Source organism: Sorex araneus, chromosome 4, assembly GCF_027595985.1.
Source record: "Sorex araneus isolate mSorAra2 chromosome 4, mSorAra2.pri, whole genome shotgun sequence".
NCBI lineage: Eukaryota > Metazoa > Chordata > Mammalia > Eulipotyphla > Soricidae > Sorex > Sorex araneus.
The window spans coordinates 198,653,193-198,661,017 of NC_073305.1; positions in this window are offsets into that span (position 1 = coordinate 198,653,193).

The following is a 7,825-nucleotide window of genomic DNA, read 5'->3' on the forward strand; positions in this document are numbered from 1 at the left end:
CGTGACCAGATAGCATCCCGTCTATCCAGGAGAGATGTAAGATGGTATTTCTCCAGGCAGAAAGCTGGGCCCGGTGGAGAAGGAGTGGTTTGGGTCTGGCAAGAGGGCACTTGCCTTGCACACTTGGGTTCGAACCCCAACACTTCATGAGATTCCCCAGAACTCTGCCAGGAGTGAGCCCTGAGCACCGCTGGGTGCACCTCCCACACAGAGAAGCCAGGGTCCCAAGGAAGGCCTCCGACTCCCGGGGGGCCGGGGCTTATTACGAAGAGGCCGCCCACGGGGTCAACCAGAAACTCCGGGTGGATGGTCTAAAGTGACAGACAGACAGACAGACAGACAGACAGACAGACAGACACACACACACACACACACACACACACACACACACACACACACACACACACACAGAGCCCTGAGGCCGGGATGTCATTAGGTCTGATGTGAAGCCTGAGTGGGGTCTGTGGAGAATCCCGGCTGCTGTGGGGGCTCTGGTGGCTTTTGTTTGTAAAACTGTCCCCTTCCTTACTGGGAAGCAGGGAATGACCAGATTCCTTCAGTTTGGGGTGGGTTTTTTGTTTGTTTGTTTGTTTTTTGCTTTTTGGGTCACACCCGGCGATGCACAGGGGTTACTCCTGGCTCTGCACTCAGGAATTACTCCTGGTGGTGCTCAGGGGACCATATGGGTTGCTGGGAATCGAACCCGGGTCAGCCACGTGCAAGGCAAATGCCCTCCCCGCTGTGCTATTGCTCCAGCCCCTGGGGGTGGTTTTTCGGGGGGAGAGGATGGGGATCCAACTGCCAGGCCAGCGGCTTCACCCTGCGCCAGCTCTGGGCCTCCCCAAAATTCTTTCCGCCCTTATCCTGGGCGCAGGCAGCCACTTCGGTCCCCACCGCCCCCGCCCGCGCCACTGCCTGCCCCGCCACCCACACCGTGAGCGAAGCGGGGTTTCGAGAGGCGGCCGGAACCCCTGAGCCAGGCGTGGCTCCCGGGGTCGGGCCCCTGTGTACACAGTTCTGCATATTTCTGGCGTGGGCCTCTCTCCGGCCAATCTTTCCTTCTCAGGGTGTTTCTGCCAAGAGCCCAGGGGCTGGAGGGAAACTCCTCCCCCTCCCCACAAGGCGCTGGCCAGTGCTGGGTGGGCATGAGTCCGTCTGCGCCCAAGGGTGCCCGCAAGGGGCCTTTCTCCTCCTTCCTCCACGTCCAGGGGTGCTGAGGTGGCTCCCAGCGTCATGCGCTGGGGTCCCTCCGGGCAGAGCTGAGTAGCGAACCCCAGCTGCAAACCATGCACCCCGTGAGTGATCTCTGGGACCCGAGAACAACTTGTTCCTGTTGCTTTGGGGCCACGCCTCGGCAGTGCTCGGGGATGACTCCTGGCTCTGCACTCTAGAATGACTCCTAGCAGTGCTCAGGGGAGCACGTGGGATGCCAAGGATCGAACCTGGGTCTGATGCGTGCAAGACCAACATTCTACCTGCTGTACTGGGGCTCCGGCTCCAAGGACAACTTTCTTTCTTTCTTTTTTTTTTTTGTTCTTTTTGGGCCACAGCAGACGATGCTCAGGGCTTAGTACTGGTGTACTGGTTCTGCACTCAGGAATTACTCCTGGCGGTGCTCAGGGACCATATGGGATGCCGGGGATCAAACCCGGGTCAGCTGTGTGCAAGGTAAATGGCCTACCTACTGTATTATTGCTCCAGCCCCAAGAGCAATTTTTTTTTTCTTTTTGGGTCACACCTGGCGATGCACAGGGGTTATTCCTGGGTCTGCTCTCAGGAATCACCCCGGCAGTGCTCAGGGACTATATGGGATGCTGGGAATTGAACCTGGTGAGCTGCGTGCAAGGCAAATGCCCTACCTGCTGTGCTATTGCTCCAGCCTCAAGAACAATTTTTTTTTTTTTTGCTTTTTGGGTCACACCCGGTGATGCATAGGGGTTACTCCTGGCTCTGCACTCAGGAATTACTCCTGGCGGTGCTCAGGGAACCATATGGGATGCTGGGATTCGAACCTGGGTTGACCGTGTGCAAGGCAAACGCCCTACCCACTATGCTATCGCTCCAGCCCCGTCAAGAACAATTTTTTTTCTTTTTCTTTTTTCTTTTTGGGTCACACCTGGCGATGCACAGGGGTTACTCCTGGCTCTGCACTCAGGAATTACTCCTGGCAGTGCTCAGGGGACCATATGGGATGCTGGGAATTGAACCTGGGTCAGCCTGGGTCGGCCGTGTGCAAGGCAAGCGCCCTACCCGCTGTGCTATTGCTCCAGCCCCGAACAATTTTCTTAATCACTGCTCCTCTCTACTAATTTCAACTGCAACCAGAATTATTTGTGTGTGTGTATGTGTGTGTGTGTAATTTGGAGGGTCCACACCAATGGGCTCAAAGGCTACTCCCAGCTCCAAGATTTGGGGGTCACTCTCAGGGGTGTCAGGGCTTGAACCAGGGTGACTACATGTCAGGAAAGACCCCCAAATTATGTTTTTAATTTTAAAATAATTTTTTTTAGTTAAAAGCAAAAGCGTTTTTTGGGGGGGGCTGGAGTGATAGCACAGCGTGTAGGGCATTTACCTTGCACGCGTCTGAACCGGGTTCGATTCCCAGCATCCCATAGGGTCCCCTGAGCACTGCCAGGAGTGATTCCTGAGTGCATGAGCTAGGAGTGACCCCTGTGCATCGCCAGGTGTGACCCAAAAAACAAAACAAAACAAAAAAAGCGTTTTGGGGGGATAGTGTTTGGGCTGCACCCAGAGACGCCCAGGCCTGCTCCTGGCTGGGGGAGAGCCACCTGTGATACAGGGAAGCATCCCGCACCCGCCCCTCAGTGGGGGCAAGGCGAGAGTCTCAGTTTCGTACCATCTCTCTGTACCAAAGTCAAATTTTTTTTTTTTTTTCCTTTTTGGGTCACAGCCGGCGATGCACAGAGGCTACTCCTGGCTCTGCACTCAGGAATTACTCCTGGCGGTGCTCGGGGGACACTACGGGATGCTGGGAATCAATCGAACCCGGGTCGGCCACGTGCAAGGCAAACACCCTACCTGCTGTGCTGTCACTCCGGCCCCCCAAAGTAAATATTTTTATAGGACATTCTTTTCTTTCTTTTCCTTTCCTTCTTTCTTTCTTCCTTTCTTCCTTCCTTCCTTCCTTCCTTTCTTTCTTTCTTTCTTTCTTTCTTTCTTTCTTTCTTTCTTTCTTTCTTTCTTTCTATCTTTCTCTTTCTTTCTTTCTTTCTTTCTTTCTTTCTTTCTTTCTTTCTTTCTTTCTTTCTTTCTTTCTTTCTTTCTTTCTTTCTTTCTTTCTTTCTTTCTTTCTTTCTTTCTTTGTTTTTCTTTCTCTCTCTCTCTCTCTTTTTTTGTCTTTGGCTTTTTGTGTCCACACGACAATGCTCAGGGGTCATTCCTGGCTCTGCACTCAGGAATTGGGAGTTACTCCTGGCAGGCTGGGGGACCATATGGGATGCGGGGATTGAACCCGGGTAGGAGTGTGCAAGGCAAACACCCCACCCTCTGTACTATTGCTTCAGCCTCCAGGACAGGACATTATTTCTTATCTGTTCTTTGTTTTGTTTTTTTTTCCCCTTGAGTCATACTCAGGGGACACTTGTTGATCAGTGCTCAGGGGATACTCCTGATCTCAATGCACAAGGGACACTCCTGGCTCGGTGCTCAGGGGGATCAGGTGGTGCCAGGGTGGAGCCTAAGGCTGTGCACTAACCCTTGGTCTGTCTCCCTAGCCCTTCTTTCCTGACGCCGAAACGCTTCGTTTCTGTGAAGGCTGGCGTGGTTTGGGTGGCTTGCGATGACATCCCCGCCGTCCAGGGTCTCAGAGCCCGAGGTTGGGTTGGGGGCCACGCGACTCGCAGCAGCTCCTGGGAGGCAGCAAACATGGATTCCTACTGGTCTGGAAGCTTGTGCGATTTTTCCATGAGGTGGCAGCAGCTCTTCAAGAAGTCCCTGGAAATGCTCTTGCTCGAAATTAACGCAAAAACGTTTGGCCTCTAAAAAGATCTCTCAGCCATGGTCACGGACCCAGGGGAGAGCAAACACTTGCCTTGTGTGCAGCTGGGCCCTTGGGCCCTCCAGAGTGCTCCCGAGCACAGAGCCAGAGAGAAGCCCTGAGCACCACCAGGTGTAGCCCCCAAACAGACAAATATATGTTTTAATAATTTATGTTTTGTTTTGTTTTGTTTTTGTCACATCCAGCAATGTTCAGGGTTACTCCTGGCTCTGCACTCAGGAATCACTCCTGGCAGTGTTCGGGGGACCATATGGGATGCTGGGAATCGAACCCGGGTTGGCCGCATGCAAGGCAAATGCCCTACCCGCTAGACTATCACTCCACCCCGTGTTTTATTTTTTTTTATTGTTTTATATTTTTGCTTTTTGAGTCACACCTGCCAATGCACAGGAATCATTCTTGGCTCATGCACTCAGGAATTATTCCTGGGGGTGCTCAAGGGACCCTATGGGATGCTGGGATTTGAACCCGGGTCGGCCGCGTGCAAGACAAACGCCCTACCCGCTGTGCTATCTCTCCAGCCCCACAATTTTCAATTTTAAAGATGGATTTAAAGTACCTTGAAAGACAGGGAAGTTCAAGGGTCTAAAAGAGATCTTTAATTTTTTTTAAATTATTAAAACACAGGGTGGAGGGGCTGGAGTGATAGCACAGTGGGTAGGGTGTTTGCCTTGCACACAGCCAACCCGGTTCGATCCCCGGCATCCCATATGGTCCCCTGAGCACCGCCAGGAGTAATTCCAATTCCTGAGCATGGCTGGGTGTGGCCCACCCGCCACACACACACACACACACACACACACACACACACACACACACACACACACACACACCCCAAGTCAGAATCAGGAGTAAGCTCGGGGCACTGCCAGGTGGTGACAAGTGGTGACACTTGTGCCAGGCTCTCTGTGGTCCAGCCGCCTCCCGGCATGTTTCTCTTCTGTCAGAAATGACACCCATCTCGGGGGTGGAGCCCTAGTACAGCACCAGGGCACTTGCCTTGCACGTGGCAAACCAGGTTCCGTCCTCGGCACCACATAAAGGTCCCCCCAGTGGCCTGGAGTGATTCCTGAGCCCAGACTCTGAGCACTGCAGGGTGTGCCCCCTCTGCCCACCACCCTCCCCAGACAGGAAAGAAACCGCCCTGATCTCGATTCACGCTGGTGGTGAGAGAAGAGGACCCAGGCAGCCGGAGGGGGACATCGACGGGAATCAGGCTGGGGTGGGCTGGACGGACAGTGCTGCGGGGAGGGGGCTTGCCTGGCGCACAGCCCGCCGAGGCCTGGTCCCCCAGCATCCCACACCTCCCCCCCCCCCCCCCGCCCGTCAGGGGCAGATCCTGAGTGCAGGGAGCCAGGAGTAAGCCCTGAGCACTTGCCAGGTGTGGCCCCCAAACAAAAACAAACGAAAGAATTGGGCGGGAGGGGCGTGCCCAGGAGGAATCGCTTCCCCCTGGGAACAAAGAGCGGCTGGGTCGGGCCCCACCCGGGCTGCACCTGAGTCGCTCAGTCTCTATTTTTGCCCGTCAGCATCCAAGCCCGGAGTTGGTTACCCGCGTGTGTGAGAAATGACAAGTGTCCAGCCTCCTTGAGGCGTCTGAGCGCTGCATTCCGGTGCAGTTCTATTTAAGGGGGGAGGGGGGCTGGGAGCCACACCCAGCTGCTGGGGGACTCGCCCCTCCCCCACTGGGCTGGGTTCTGAGTCTCCTGCAGTGTGCAGGGGACCCTGGCGGGTGCAGATAGGACTATCCACGCCCCCCCCCCCTTGCCATACCTGTGCATGGGCCACTAACCCATCTCCCCCCGCCCCGCCCCGTCTTGTGTTTTTTTTTTTTTTAGGTTGTTGGGTCACACCGGGCGATGCACAGGGGTTACTCCTGGCTCTTCACTCAGGAATTACCCCTGGCGGTGCTCAGGGGACCATATGGGATGCTGGGATTCGAACCCGGGTCGGCCGCATGCAAGGCAAACGTCCTACAGGCTGTGCTATCGCTCCACTCCCCTTGTGTTTGTTCTTTGATGGATTGATTGATTTTAGTCTGGGGGATGCTCAGGACGTACTCCTGACTCTGTGTTCATGATTGCTCCTGGCAGGGGACCCTATGGGAAGCTGGAGATGGAGCCCGGGTGGGCCATGTGCAAGGCAGGCACCTCCCCCCGCCCCAGTACTATCCCTCCAGCCCCAAGTTCTTCTCCTTTTTTTTTTTTTTTTTTTTGCTTTTTGGGTCACACCCGGTGATGCTCAGGTGTTCCTCCCGGCTCTGCACTCAGGAATTACTCCTGGCGGTGCTCGGGGAACCATATGGGATGCTGGGATTCGAACCCGGGTCGGCCGCGTGCCAATGCCCTCCCCGCTGTGCTATCGCTCCAGCCCCTGCTTTTCTCCTTTTAATGGGATTTCTCACCCATATTTACCAAGTTATTTTCCCCAGTAGCTTTTCTTGTCCTTTCCCTGCCCCCCCCCTGTTGTTTATTTATTTAGAGGGACACACTCAGTGATGCTACTCCCGGCTCTGAGCTAAGGGGCCGTGACACCACCCGCTCCCCACTCAGAGAGCCAATCCAAGTAAAACCAGAGTCCTTAGCCCCTCGCCAGTGCGTTGGGGCTGGGGGTGCCCCAGCTGTCAGCCCAGCCTTCCAGGGACCCCCCACCCGAGGGCAGCTGCACACCACGGGGATGCGAGGAGGGTCTAACAGTCCAACAGGCGTGGTCACTGGGCCTTGCAGCCGGCCCCGCGGCAGAAAGCAACACTGGCCACCCAACCGCTCCGGGCCTGCAGATGGCCTGACCCCGGGGTAAGTGGCCCCGAGTCTGCTTTCACGCCCATCGTTATAGAATTCTCCCGGGCCCTGCCCAGGGTGCCTGTGGCCTATAATTTGAGAGATCTTTCATTTAATATAATTACAAGGACACTGCCGGGATTAATGGCCACATCGCCAAGGCCCTGGGGCCTCCTGAGGGGTCCCTTCCCCGGCTCCTTCCTCGGCCTCTGCTCCAGCTGCCCCCTCACCTCCTTGAGGCCTAGGCCCCAGCTAAGCCTGGCACAGTGGGGAGGGCGTTCGCCTTGCACGCAGCCGCAGCCGACCCAGGTTCAATCCCCGGCATCCCGTAGGGAGTGCAGAGTCTGGAGTAAGCCCTGAGCACTGCCAGGTGTGGCCCAAAAAACAAACAAACAAAAAAGTAACTGCTGTGCTTGGCGTATGGGCTATGGGCAGGCCAAGACGGCGCCGCCCGGCAGGCTTCCAGGTCTCTCCCGGTGCCGTCCACGGGGCTGGGGCCGCTCAGCTGCTCAGAAGCGCCTTTGTCCTGTGCTCCTGGCCACACTCAGGCCCATCCTCCTTCCCGGCCTGTCCCCGCCTCGTGCCTGTGAAGCTGCATCTGACAGCTCTGCCCGGACACAAAGACACGCACTGTTGGCCTTACAAGGCTATAAATAGGCGCTGGCTCTGGCTTACAGCAAACTGGGTTTTTTGTTTGTTTGTTTGTTTGTTTGCGGGGGGCACCCAAGCAGTCTCAGGGGGCCTTGGGCTATGTCCCTGAGACATTGTCCTATGTCCTGGGATGCTGGGAATCGAACCCGGGTCAGCCACGTGCCAATGCCCTCCCCGCTGTGCTATTGCTCCAGCCCCTGCTTTTCTCCTTTTAATGGGATTTCTCACCCATATTTGCCAAGTTATTTTCCCCAGTGGCTTTTCTTGTCCCTTCCCCGCCCCCCCACCCTTCCCCCCCACCCCCGTTCCGGCTGGGGTCCTGCAGTGCCAGGGCCCTCCAGGGCCCACCTAGGAAATCATGGAACTGAAGCCAGGA